This window comes from Phascolarctos cinereus, unplaced genomic scaffold, assembly GCF_003287225.1.
Source record: "Phascolarctos cinereus isolate Bilbo 61053 unplaced genomic scaffold, phaCin_HiC Scaffold_3;HRSCAF=262, whole genome shotgun sequence".
In the NCBI taxonomy this organism is placed as follows: Eukaryota; Metazoa; Chordata; class Mammalia; order Diprotodontia; family Phascolarctidae; genus Phascolarctos; species Phascolarctos cinereus.
In genome coordinates, this window is record NW_027555736.1 from 6,162,390 (window position 1) to 6,176,972 (window position 14,583).

The window sequence follows — 14,583 nt, forward strand, 5'->3', positions numbered from 1 at the left end:
AGAATATCATCTATCCGCCTCTTTATTGTTGTTATTCTTTTTACTAATTGTTCTTATCACTTTGGGAAATTAAAAAAAAAAACATAGGTGAGCCATTAAAATTAGTGACTAAATACAAGCCGTTTTTTAAACCACGCATTCTATCTCAATATCAGAATTATTCCCAAGAGAACACTCCCCAGAGTTTCTCATTCTTTGGCACTTTTTAAAAAGTCAGTTTGGGTATCTGGGCATTCTAAGGCCTGGAAACATGGGTTCAGTGAGATCTTATACCAAGTGGCACAGCAGTACTCCCATTTTATTTTTTGGACACCAGCCTGTGAAGCATGCCTCGTTGCTAGTCACTGGAGTTTGCCTAATGCTGAATAATGAATAAAAGCATTTCCAAGCTATCCAGCACCATGTGACTATACCCTCTCTTTATTGTCGATCAGCCTTAACGCAAACTTACATCGTTCCTGTACCATAATGAGTGCCCTCTGACTAGGTTCCAGATGGTTTGAAGTTTGAGTTGTAGAATCTGAAATAAGACGGTTCCAGTGTTGGGGCTCAACTAAAGAGTCTGGGGGCCTGAGCGACTGCTACTTATTGGTATGCTACTAAACTGCATTCTGTCCCCCACCACTGGACCTGGTCAATAAAAGAGAGAATTGCTTTTTGGAATAACCCAGAACTGACAGATATTCTCATAATGTTTTAACAAGGATGAGCTCTGTCCAAAGTAGCTTCTGATCCCAGAATCAGATCATAAACCTAATTAACTCAGTGTAGACATGGCATCAATTGGAATCCCTTAGAATGATGTTTTTAATTCAGATCTAAAGTTGGATGTCTCCCCCTGTCTTGCTCCCCCATTTCCTCCCCCCTCCCAAATTTTTCTTGTGAAGTTGAGGAGAAAAATATTATTTTTAAGTCTTGAACTAGCAATTTATTTTCATCATTAGGAGCCTGTGGTTCCTTCCTAATTACAGGCCCACAAATTATATACGGGGGTTTTAAATGAAGGGAACAGAGAAGTAATCCCATGTACAGAGCCTTGTTCCAACTTCCAGAAGAAATGAGGGGACGGATTTAATTTCTCTTCAGGCGCGTAGCTGTACAGCCACTGTGTAATGGAAGGCTCGAGACAAAATGGTCCCCCTCCGCCTTACCCCCCGCGGAATGCAATTCCGTTTCATTAAATTACTGGAGGGCTAGTTACTTAAGCAGAATATTGATTTTCAGTCTGGGCCGTGTTTAACATAATTCTGCGTAGGCAACAGCTAATTCTGCCTTTGACTCTAACACCCTAATGGAATTACAAGATGCAACTGACCACCGGCCAGCTCTCTGCCATCAGGTATCACACCTCCAGGAAACCTCTCCTGGAGACTGAGGCTCAGGGCGGCTTTAACCCCTTCTTGGGAGGCCAGATCTCAATGTGCTGCAGAGTGTGAGTGCTGAGAAGGCTTGTTTTTTTCAATGAACCTTTTTATCTTGGGAAAGAAAACCCAGAGCTAGGTTTGGAATGTAAAAAAAAAAATATGTTAGCCTATACGACTCAAACCATAGAGGTACCAAGAGATAAAAATCTCAGACCTGGGTAGTTTTCCTCCTGTTTAAGATACACAAAAATGTGGTTTATTTTCCAAGGCCACCTTGCATATAAATTGACTATTATTTGCAGACTTTCATTAGCCATAGAGAACCTCCTTTCACATTACTTTTGAGAAAGTCAAACATTTCCCAGCTGTATTTATTGATATTTTTTGCTAATGATGTACACATTTAGAATTTTTTAAAAAATGCCCTTGAGTGAGGTCTTTCACTGATGACTTTCGATGCAAAATGGGGCCACTTCCCATCCCTAGGGATAAACATAAACAGAAGTTTGAATTCACCGGGCAGATAAAGGGATGGTGTACAGGATCAGCATGACCCGGAGGAACCCTGGTGATTCTCTGATCTGTTTTCCTCCCCCCTCACATTGGAGGTTAGCACAATGAGGGACAAAGAACGGAGAATGTGCAAGGTCACACGAGAAGGGAGAGCCAGAGGGGGGCTTGGATTCAGCTCCTTGTCCTATTGGCCAGGATTCTTTCCTAAGAAAGTTCTCTTTCATCTAGTTGGGATCCCTGCAGTGGGAAGGCACCATCCAAAGATCTATTTTTAGAAAGTCATTGGAAAATGTGGCCCTGATATGATTTTTCATATAATCCACCCGATCATCCCTACAATCTTGTTTTGAGATTATATATGTAATATATTATATATAATAATAAAATATAATATATTATATATGTAACATGCATAATATAAAACATACTTACGTATTTCCTTTTATTACTCAATTTACCAATTTATTTTATTGAACACCTGCTGTGTTCAAGGAAATGGGCTGGCTTCTTGTAACGCACAAAGATGTGTAAGAGAAGGTGCTGCCTTTCCAGACCTTAGAATCTAATTGGTGAGGAAAGTCTGCCCTGGCACACACGTGTACACATGTACTCACATGAGTGTACAGGATAGGATCAAATCTCCAGAGTCATATGTGTCTTCAAAGGCCATCAAGTCCAAACCCTTAATTTTTACAAATGAGGAAGCTGAGGCCCAGGGAAACGGAATGAATGGTTTGCCTAAGGTCACAGAGGGAGGAAGCCTCAGAAGCAGAATTTCTACCCAGGTCCTCTGGCACCAGACCCATTCTCTGCACATCGGAGCACAATGGTGTTCAAGTAGCATGATGTTTCTCCTGAGCTATGGCATCTCTCAAAGGGCAGAAATGACTTTTTTATGCCCGGCATATAGCATGCTCTTAATAAATGCACATTGACTAATTTATTTATTAATAAGTCTGTTGGTCTCTCTGCATTTGAGAGGGTTCAATGTGAGTAGATTAGGGATCTGAGGGCTAAGTGTCCAGATGGTTCTAGGTAGAGGGGAGTATGGGCAGACTCACCATGAAACGGATAGCTCCTCCCTAGTTAGCCTGGGAGAAACAAGGCCCCTGCCCCTGGGGGCAGTTAACCAATTGGAGCTGAATAGAATGTTTGTGGAAGGAACAGAAGGGTGAGAACACTTCTGTTACAAATACTCCAGGTTGTAGTCAATCCAGGTCACCTGATTTAAATTTTATGCGTTCATGCACATGTAAATACACACATGCATACACACATACTCACACACCCTCATATGCATTCTCTCACATACATACACACGCATGTGCTCATCCACATGCACTTATATTCACACACATTAACACATATTCAAACACATACACGTGCATGTGCTCACACAATGCACTCACATGCATACCCTCACACACATTCACATACATATACCCTTACACACGTTTTCTCACACACACATTAACACGATACACATGCACAAACACATACAAATATAGTACACCTTTTTTATGTTCTTCCTGCTGCCCATGAAAAACAAACATACATACCTGGTGCAAATGTAAAACCTTACCAATGTAGAAGTGATTCATGCCCAGTTATTGGGCTGAAAATGAGCGGAATGTCTATAAATGTCTGATTCATTACAAGCAGGAGACCTTGGCTTGCTTGGGAGCCTGGTGGGCATTTTGGAGGTCTCTCTTGGAGGATTAGCCTTTGCTGTTCATTTTGTAGAGGGTGTGAGTCCTGGCCTCATTTCAGATCAGATACCCATGACACCAAGTACAGATCACTTTGCCACTGAGCTTAGGCTTCTTCATCAGCAAAATGGGGAGCTAATTATACAAAATAGCATCAAAATAACAAATATCAATGTTGTTCAGTCATGCCCAACTCTTTGTGACCCTATTTGGGGTTTCCTTGGAAAAGACACTGGAGTGGTTTGCCATTTCCTTCTCCAGCTCATTTTACAGATGAGGAAACTGGGGCAAACAGGTGTAAGTGGCTTGCCTAGGGTCACACAGCCTAGTTAGTATCTGAGGCTGGATTTGAATTCAGTTCTTCCTGACTTCAGGCCCAGTGCTTCATCCACTAGCTGCCCTTTCAATGTGTGGGGGTGGTGCAGATAGTAATATCACTTCCTATGTGAGGCCTTTCCCTGGTTCCTGTAGTTGTTAAGGCCCAGTTATTCCTGATTATAACTTGCATTTACTCTGCCTGTAATTTAAATTCACTTATCTTTGTATATGTTGGTTTACTAGAAAGTAAACTTCCTGATGGCAGGAACTGCTTTCATGTTTTGCTTTTGTATCCTGAGGGACTAACATAGTGCACAGTGTAGAGCAATTGCCTAATAAATACTTGTCAAAGTATTCAAATTATGTCACACTCTGTTTTTGGTAGGATCTCCGAGTTGGACAAGAATGACTGTTTGCTCCACAAGTGAGGTGTATCTTTGGTGTGCTGTGTCCCACAATCACTAAGGCCCAGAATTTCCTGTGTTATAGGATTAGAAATGCGAGGAGCCTCTGGGGCCAACTAGTCCTAAACCATACAACCAAAGTTTTTGTGGTGGCCTGCTGATGAAGAGGAACCTGCTAACTTCTAAAGCTGCACGTTCCCCTTAGTGTTCCCTGGAATTGTTAGGAAGCTGGGGATGAGGATCAGCCTGGTGACAACATGCCCATGAGGATCAGTAATTTCTCTGCATGTCATAGTCTTAGAGTCATTGGGAGAACTCCAAGGTCAAGTGACTTCCCTTGGGCAATGGCTGGTATATACCAGAGGCAAGGCTTAAATGCAGGTCCTTACCTTCGAGGGCCATGTATTGCATATGCTGTCATGCTGTCTCTCCTCTCCTGAAGAAACGATTCCTTAGACCTTGGCCTAGACATCCTCCTCTTCACCCTCTTAGCCAGTGAAGGACCCCGAAAGCTTCAAAGGGTGCAGAGGATTTCGAATCTGCCATCTTCCCAATGGTGTCCCAACAGCATCCCTGGATGAGTGTGTGGTAGGGTCTGTACTAAGAGCCAAGGATAGACTTAGCTTTGATACATGATTCGACATGGAGCCCAGCAAACAAAGCATATCATGCCTAAGTAGTACTCTATCAATGGGAGAAAGGGACGTCCAGCAAGCAGGGACTGTTTTCTGCCTTTGCTGCATGTGGTCTCCAAGTCTGAGTCCACTTTTTCTTGGACTTTCTGTATATCCTTGTGGAACAGTGTTTGACAGAATCTGGAGGATATTTTATGCCAGTTATTCCTACAGTACCACCTTGGTTAATACTCCTTTTTGAAGAGCTACTGAGAACCAAGGGAATATTTGAGCAAATAAGTTATTTTGACTATTATAAATGTCCAAATTAACTATAAAGGACATATGAAGAAAGATGTTATCTGCATGAAGAGAAAGAACTCACACATATGCATACGTATGTCTATATATATGCATACATATATACACACATATAAGTATTATACATACATACATACATACACACGTGCACACACACACACACACCTATTTGTGTCTAATGGTAGCGATCTCTTGGGTGGGAGAGAGGGAAGAAAAAAGGGGGGAAAAGAAATTTACATGAACATTTTGTTGTACATTTAAAAGTAATAGCAAGTTGTACATAGTAGATTTGCAGTTTCATATGCAGTCTTTTTTTTATTATAGTATGTTATGGAAATGTTTGTCTTATTCCATAAATTGAAAGTAAATTATTTAAAAGGCTAGTAGACTATATTGATTTTCAACTGATAATCTTTCAAGGTGGGAAGCATACTTATGGTGGGCTTGAGCTATTTGCAGTAGAGAATCATCTCTGACTCTTTAAAAGGTATCCTTAGAACCAGGGAGATGTAGCTTGACTTTGGCACCAAAGCTTCATCAGTAAGAGTTGGAGATATGATCATTGTCCCTAGATCGTATAGAGGCTACACAAATATTATCTCATTTTTTTTAAAGAAAAAAGAATGAGAGAGAAAAACTACAACCAAAACAATCTAGATTTTAATTCCTGACAACATTAAATAATGCATTTAAAATATTATTAATAAGCATCTAGAAAATCAAGTGACAGTCAAAAAGAACTAGCCTGAATTTATCAAGGACACCTCATGAGGGGAGGGAAAATCTGGTTATATGGTGGCATGAAAGGTCATGGAGGACACTAGTTCTCCTATGTATACGCCAACTATGCTATAAAAAGGCACGAGAGCAAATGATGATCAAGAAATGCAAGAGAAATATCACTAAGTACCTTGTTCCAGTTCAGGACCTCACAAAAAGTTAGGAGTCCTGAGACCTGGAACAGGTATCTTGCCCCAGAAGCAAGCACAAGCTCAGGTGAAAAGGCTGGAAGCTCACCATTATTCCCAGATATGTGAGTGACAAAAGCCCATAGCAATATTCAGACATGGGAGGACACAAGAGGGACAGAAGTTCAGAGTAGGAAGCAGAAATGGGATGATCCATGGGATCAGAAACCCAAAGGAATTCCATGACTGGGGATAGTTGATTGTAGATCTCTGACTAGGGACACTAATGATGACTGTTGTGAGAACAGTGGTATCCTGAGTAACTCACCGAAGATTATGGGAGAGAGTAGGCCCCACTACTCACACAAAAACACAAAAACAGGTACTAAGGCCGTACATATAAGTAAACAGAAGACACCAAACACTATGAAGAAATATTATGGCTTTAAGAGCTACTTAAAAGGTGAATGAGAAAAAGAGAGTAACTCCATCATAACCATAAACAGTGCTTCAGAAGGAAAAAAATGGCTTGGCCACCAGGACTATAAAAATACCTGTAAGAAATGAAACAATAAATTAAAAAATGGAATTACTAGAAACATAAAATCCCTGGAAGAAAGAATTGGAAAGAGAACAAATGGATTAGCATGGGAATTGATAGTGCTGCCTTAGGAATATGCTCCCTAAAACTTCTAATAAACCAAACAGAACTAAAATAGTCTGTGAGAAAGGTAGAACTAAATAATTTTTAATTGGAGAAATATATATTATATATATATATATATATATATACATATATACATATATATATACACACACATATATACATATATATATATATACATATATATATACATATATATATACATATATATATATATATATATATATATATATATATATATATATATATGTAATTATAATTATAAAAAAAACAACTGACCAGAAAACAGGTCAGGGAGAAATAATTTAAGAATTGAAAGACAATGTGAAAACCATGACACATATGTCTATATACAATTTTTTTAAAGTGAAAATTTAATGTATATGCTAAATGCAGAAAGAACATTAAAGATGGAAAGAACCAAACGGTTACCTCCTAAAAAAATTTCACGATGAGAATTACTAAGAACATTATAGCCAAATCTATAGCTTCACTAAAAGAAATATTCCTGAAAGGAACCAGAAACATATATATTTTTTAAAAATATCTATCCAAGTACCAAGAAAACTAAGTCACAATCACTCAAGACTTTGTTGCAACTACTATCTGAAAGAGAAAATCTTGCAAAAAGTCCAGAAAGCAAAAGATAGAAATTTATAACTAAAAATAACATGCCCTGCAAAAGTAGTATAGTACTAGTAGAGGAAACTGGACCTTTAATATAAAATATAATATATTTTAATATAAAAGGGTTTCTGAGTATTTTTGATGAAAAAACCTGAAGTAAGTAGAAATGTTGAATAGCAAAGAGAAACCTAGAAGAGCAAATACATTTGATGAAGGGCAACAGGCTAAACTATGATGTACCTATACTCTCTATGGGGAAGAAAAGACAAAATCCTAATGCATTTAAAGGTGATATAGGGCATGAAGTGAGACAAAAAGAGCAACTAGATGTGAGTTTGTATCACATTGATGGGATTAAAGTGTAAATTAAAAAAAGTAGGAAGAAAGGCATATACCAGGGAAGAAATGTGGAGGGGGGGTGGTGGTACAATATGTTATGTCTCATAACCAGAGTGCCTTCTGAACCAGACAAGAGACTTGAACAAATGCGTATACTCACACACAATTAGATATAATAACACATCAGAATCAGCAGGGAGAAACAGATGGGAACTGTGAAAATGGAGTGAGGTGCAAAGGAGGATAAAAAAGAGAGGAAGGAAATCGTCATGGGCCAAAAAAAAAAAAAAGGATGATAATAATCACCATCATCTTAAGAAAATGGATTATAATATGGAAATTAAAAGATTTTTAAAAATTTGGAAGAGACTGGAGCTGATTTCACTGGAAAAAGAAACTTCCAAGTGAAGATGCCCATCCCTCTACCAATGGAGGCCCACACTTTTTTCTTATATTTTTAGAGAATTTCCTGAGACTAATAGCATTCAAATAACATGCTCACAGCAGCATATCTAGTCTGTACCAGCACTTGAACACAGATCTTCCTGGCTTTGAACCCTGCTCTTTGTGCATCATACCATGATGCCTGTCATAGAAAGAGAGAAATTTAAAAGTAGCAATGGTTTTAGTCAGCCAATCAAATGAATCTGCCCCACTTACAGTTACTGACATGGATTATGCCTTGATACCTTTGCCAGATGAGAGCACCTCTACTGAGTTAGAGGTACCAACTATGTGTTAATAAGGCTGGGACATTTCTATAGAATCAATCAATGGCTTTAGACTTGGTGTGAAAAGACTTTGATCCATTTAGAAAATCCTTGAAATCGAGTGCATTGTACAGGAAGTAAAATTGGATTGCTTCAGGGGATTTGGGCATGTACTCAGGGTTTTGTATCAAACAGTAAGCCAATTCAGAACCCAAACATTCAATTGTTTGGTTGCAGGGAAGAGAGAGCTATTCCAGCCAATCCTGGAAAAAAAGAAAGTGCTTGGATGGGAAGGAGAAGAGCCCCAGACACAGGCTCATATTTGGCTTCTATCTTAATCTCCCCCATCCCCCTGACCAATTAATCAATAAACATCTATTGAATGCCTTTTATGTGCTGGACATTATGTTAAGTGCTGGGGATACAAAAAGAGGCAAAAGATAGTCCCTGCTCTCAAGAAGCCCACAATCTAATGGGAGAGACAACAAACAAATATGCACATACAAACTATATAGAGGATAAATGGAAAATCATTAAAAGAGAGAAGGCACTTGAATTGAGAAGGGTTGCGAAAGACTTCCTAAAGAAGGGAGGAGTTTAGTTTAGACTCAACAGAAGCCAGGAAAGCCAGTAGAAGGAAGGATCTTGGAAATGCTAAAGAAACAGAAAATTTAGGCTTTTTCATTGGTCCCTGGAATAACAGTAGCTGGTGGCAGGATATACATTGAAGGTGGAGGTCAAAAGAGGCATGTGAAGTAAAAAGAAGCCTCAAGACTCAAAGGGGTCCATCAGAAAATCTACACCATGTCAAAGAGGAGCACCTTTAGGGGCTCAGCAAAGTGATTTTACTGTACATGGGAATTGCACTTCTGCTACATGTTTTCCAAGCTTGAGGCAACTTTCCTCTGGACTCTGTTTGTATTCATAAAAGAGTGCCACAGATGTTTGAGTGGATGTTTTGTATCAACTCTTCTCACTCTATCACCTTAGTGTATAAGCCTTTCTAAAAGCTGATGAAGTCTGACTGACTAATTGATATCAGCTGATGATAATCATGGTGTGAAACATACCAGTGCTGGCTTGTGAGCTATAGCTGTGCATTGGAAAACTACTCCCACGGCCTCAGCGCTACTCGTGGAACCCTGAGTGGAGATGTAGCAGAAATTAAATCTGGAGAACTCTCCTGCAGATATGAAGGTGGCTGACAGAATAGTTCCAGGATTTGAGCTATAGAAAATATAAGAACAAGTGATCACGTGAGGAAATGAGAAGACAGTAGAGGAAAAGCAGATCCTTTTAGTAACACATGGCTGATACGGATCACTTTTTCTCCTCTACCACCCCCTTTTACTTTGAAAATAGGGGAGTGGGGACAAAGAAGGGGAAAATCTGCAAAAGGGTAAGACGTATGGTAACACACATTCTAGAATCAAACCATCGATGTGAGGGGGATAAGTTTTCTTATTAAGTGGAAGCACATGATAGATAGCATTAGATATTTTGTTTATGAGAAATACATTTGAAACATAAAAACTCACATGGAATGAAAGTGAGGGGCTGAAGCGGAGAAAAGCATGATCTCAGACAAAGCAACAATAATAATAGACGTGATTAAAAGAGATACTCAGTGACCATTATGCATGAAGACACCACAGATAGTGGCGTATTGCTCTTTAATGCACATGCACCAAATAGCACAGAATCTAAGAACTTAAAGCAGAAGCTTATCAAACTATTGAAGAAACCCCTCCCCACCCCAGCAGAATTGGAATAGTTAGAGATTTAAATGTAAGCCTCTCAGACTTAGGTGCCTTTAACAAAAATATTTTTTAAAAAGTAAGTTAAAGATATAAATAGGACTTTAGAAGAGTTAGATAGGATAGATTTCTAGTGATTGAAATGGTGAATTGAAATAGAATGGAGAAAAGCAAAAACATTGAGCATAGCCTTACTAACCACTATTATATCTATATCTATATATACATATACACATAACATATATGTGTATGTGTGGATATACACATATGCATACACACATACATATATTTCAAATGACTAGGAGAAAAGTACTCAAACTTGAATGGGGACTCAGTAACTTTATCCTAAAGGAGTGATGTACCAAAGACCAAATAAAACAAATAGTAAGTGATTTTGTCAGAGAAAAATGAGATAGTCAAACTTTTGGGACTCAGTTAAATAAGCACTGGGAGGTGGGGTAGGGAATTTATGTGACTAAAAATGTTAATCAGTAAAAGAAAGACCAGATCAATGAATTGGGAATGAAACTGAAAAAAAGCTCCCAGAAAACCCCCAATTAAACATAAAAATAAATCCAGAAAATCCAATAAGACATTAACAAGATCTAAGGCAAAAGCCCAAAACTTAATTGACAACTGAAAATAGGAGGTGTTTTTAGGAGAAAACTGGTAAAATAGTGTTAGCTGATATGATTTTTCATAAAAAGGAGAGACAAAATGTAAATTACTAATATCAAAAATGAAAAGGAAAAAACTCACAACAAATGCACAGGAAACAAAAGAAATTAATAGAAACAATTTTGCCTTATTTTATGCCCAAATGATTGATAACTTAAATGAAATGAATTAATGGTTAGAAAGATTTGCAATGCACAAATAATCAGGGGGAAAAAGATAATAATCCAATTTCAAAAAAAAAAATAAATCTTAGAGGCCATGAAAGAATTCCATGAGGGAAAAGAATCCTCAGGACCAGATGGATTTACAAGGGAAATCTATCAAACTGTGAAAGAACAATTAATATCAGTATTATATGAACTGCTTGCAGAAAATATAAAGAAGAAAGGAGTCTATAAAATTTGTTCTATGATACCAAACCATTCAGAGACAAAAAAGAGAAAAAATTATAAATGAATATCTCTAATAAATACCATCATATAAAATGGATTATAATAAAACCAAGATGCTACAGTTAGAACAGTAAACAATCATACAGCAGGGCCAAGTTGGCTACCAAGTATACTAGGGAAGTAGGTTTCACTCAGTAATAGCAAAACTTCTCTACATAGTAGACCAAATTAATTTTTAAAAAAACCATAAAAATAATGTAATTGTATCTAAGCTACCTCCACCCTGGGCTTACTCAACCCACTTGCACTTAACCTGACAGGTTAGTTTCCAAGAGAACAGCTGACTACTAGTCAATTCTGGTTTCTTGAGGGTTAATCTTGAGGGAGTCAGTATTTCTAGTACCATCGCTCATGAGACCTGATGGATGGGCTTAGCAATGTTTATCAGAAAGACCTATTTAGTTTTGGAAGAGACATTTAGTAAATAGATATAGCAAGGACAATTTTTACAGAAACATTTCTGGTGCAGCTCTAGGTGGAGCAGTGAATAGAGCACCATCCCTGAAGTCAGGAGGACCTGAGTTCAAATCCGGCCTCAGATACATAACCCTCACTAGCCATGTGACTCTGGGAAAGTCACTCCAATTGCCTTACCAAAAAGTAAAGCAAACAAGCAAACAAGAAAACCAAACCAAAACAACAAAAAAGAGACATTTCCTAAACTCTGAGCGCCATCTTGCCTTGGACACACGTGTTCTCTAATTAGATCAGTAGTAAAGCAAAGATGTTCATTAGCACCACTGTTATTTGCTTTGGTCCTAGAAAATATCTACTATAGCAATGACACAAGAAAGAGAAATTGAGGGACTAAGCGTAGGCAATGTATACACATATGTGTACATGTTGTGTATATATTACTATATGATGTGAATATGCGTGTACATGTGTTCTACATGTACACACATAGAGATATCAATATATCAGACTATTTAACACGACTAAAGGATCAATGAAAGTAAATGGAAATAATTAATATCATCAGGGAAATAAGGCATAAAATAAAGCCATGCAAATAATCAGATATTCTATGTACTACCAATGAAACCTAACAGGAAGAGATAGAAAGAGGAAGTCTCTTAAAATTATTATAGAGTTTTCCAGTTCACATGACAACTATCACCACTCCCACTACTGCCACAAGCATTTATTAAGAGCCAACAATGTGCTACTCATTGTGATAATCATTAGCATTACAAGGGAAGGTTAAAAAACAGAGTCCTTTGCCTCAAGGAGCTGCTACTCTAATTGTGGAAAGAACATGTAAGTAACTAGGTACATACAAGATATACAATTGTAAGTTGGTGGTAGTCCTAGAGGGAATTTATTAATTAATAAACCCAGAAACTTTATTAAGCACCTACTATGTTAGGTGCTAGGGATAAAAAAAGGAGAGAGCAAAAGACGGTCTCTTTCTTCAAAGAATGTTCAATCCAATGGGAGAGAACACATGCAAACAAATATATGCCAACAAGCTGTAGAGGGGTGAGAGGAGTCTTCTTCAGAAAGTAGGTTTTTAGTTGTTACTTAGGGGAAGCCAGGAAGGTCAGTAGTTGGAGTAGAGAGAGGAGAACATTCAGGGCATGGGGAATAGCCAGAGAAAATGCCTGAAACCTCCCAGTTTCACCGGTCAGGAGGCCAGTGTCACTGGATTAAAGAACTCATAAAGAACTCATTTTAGGAAGTAAGGTATATGAAGACTGGAAACATCTCGCTTATGGACAGCTTGGAGCACCAAACAGAGGGGTTTGTATTTGCTCCTGGAGGTGATAGGAAGCCATTACAGTTTATTGAGAAGGGGGTGGGACAGTTGACTTGGACCTGGGCTTTAGGAAAATGCCTTTGGCAGCTGAATGGAGGTTAGACTGGAGTGAAGAGAGACTTGAGGCAGCTAGACCCTCTAGCAGACTACTCTAATAGGCCAGTTGTGAGGTGCTGACAGCCTGGACCAGGGTGGCAGCAATGTCAGAGGTGAGAAGGGGATGGTGCAAAGGTAAAATCCGTAGGCCTTGCCAAGAAATGGGATTTTTTGGGAGGTGAGATATAGTGAGGGATCCAAGGTGACTCCCAGGTTGTGAGACAGAAGAACTGGGAGCATTGTGCTGTACTCACCAATAGTAAGGAAGGTTGGAGGTAGGAGGGCTTAGGAGGAAAAAGTAATGAGTTCAGTTTTGGACATGTTGAATTTAAGATGTCCACTGGACAGCCAGTTTGACATGCCTAAGAGGCAGTTAGAGATGTGAGACTGGAGGGCAGAAGAGAGGTTGGGGGTGGGGGTGGGATAGATACATTTGAGAAGCATCAATATGAGATTCCCATTCCCTGCCATCTCATCTCATCCCTTTCAATCTTAACCCACAAGTGCTCATTCAGTCCCTCTCATGTTAGGGACCTTTCCTGAGCAGATTCCTCAGGTTGGATGTCCCAATAGCCTTGTTTCCTTTTTGCTACTAGTGAGCTAAAGAGAAAACATGAAGGGCAGCTTTCTCTCTCTCTCATTCCATTTCCCGTGAGGCATCATGGTGCTTCGTGACAATTCAGGTTCTGCAGCTCAAAAGGTGTTCTGTTGAGAGGGAGGCAAGTCCTGCACTCAGTAATAGTGGCTAAGGGTTATAAAAACGTCGGGTGGCTATTCTGATTCATGAAAGCCTTGAAGATTAAGGAGAAGGCAGCAGGAATTAGGGAGAAGAGCAGAATATACACCAGCTTTGAAGTGAGAAGACTTGTCTTCAAAAGCCATCCCATCTACTCAATATCTTGTGACACTGGACAAGTTATTCAATTCTCTGGGGTTCAGTTGCCTTATATTTCAATGAGGAGTTTGGTCAAGGTAATCTCTAAGCTCCCTTCTATCTTAAAATATGTTTTCTAATTCCCCTCTAACCCTAAGGTTTGCTCACTGTGTTGTCTAGTGTAATGAACAATGGTTGGGTAGACCAGCTATGTTACTATGAAGCCAGGAAACAGGGCACAGGTGAAGAGATCGCATCCTTAGTTCAAGGATGGGTGCTGGGAATTACTCTAGATAGGGTTTGAAGAATCAATGCAGCCAGGAGAGTTACTGTGCTAGTCACCCATGGGCTTAGTGCTACTCTCCTTGGTACGTCCTTTGGGAACTTAAGAGCCTCTGTGGGTGTCTCCCCAAGCCCCTGGCTTTGGGACAGGCACCATTTCTGGCCAAAGGGCAATTCAAATGTCCTCAGAATTC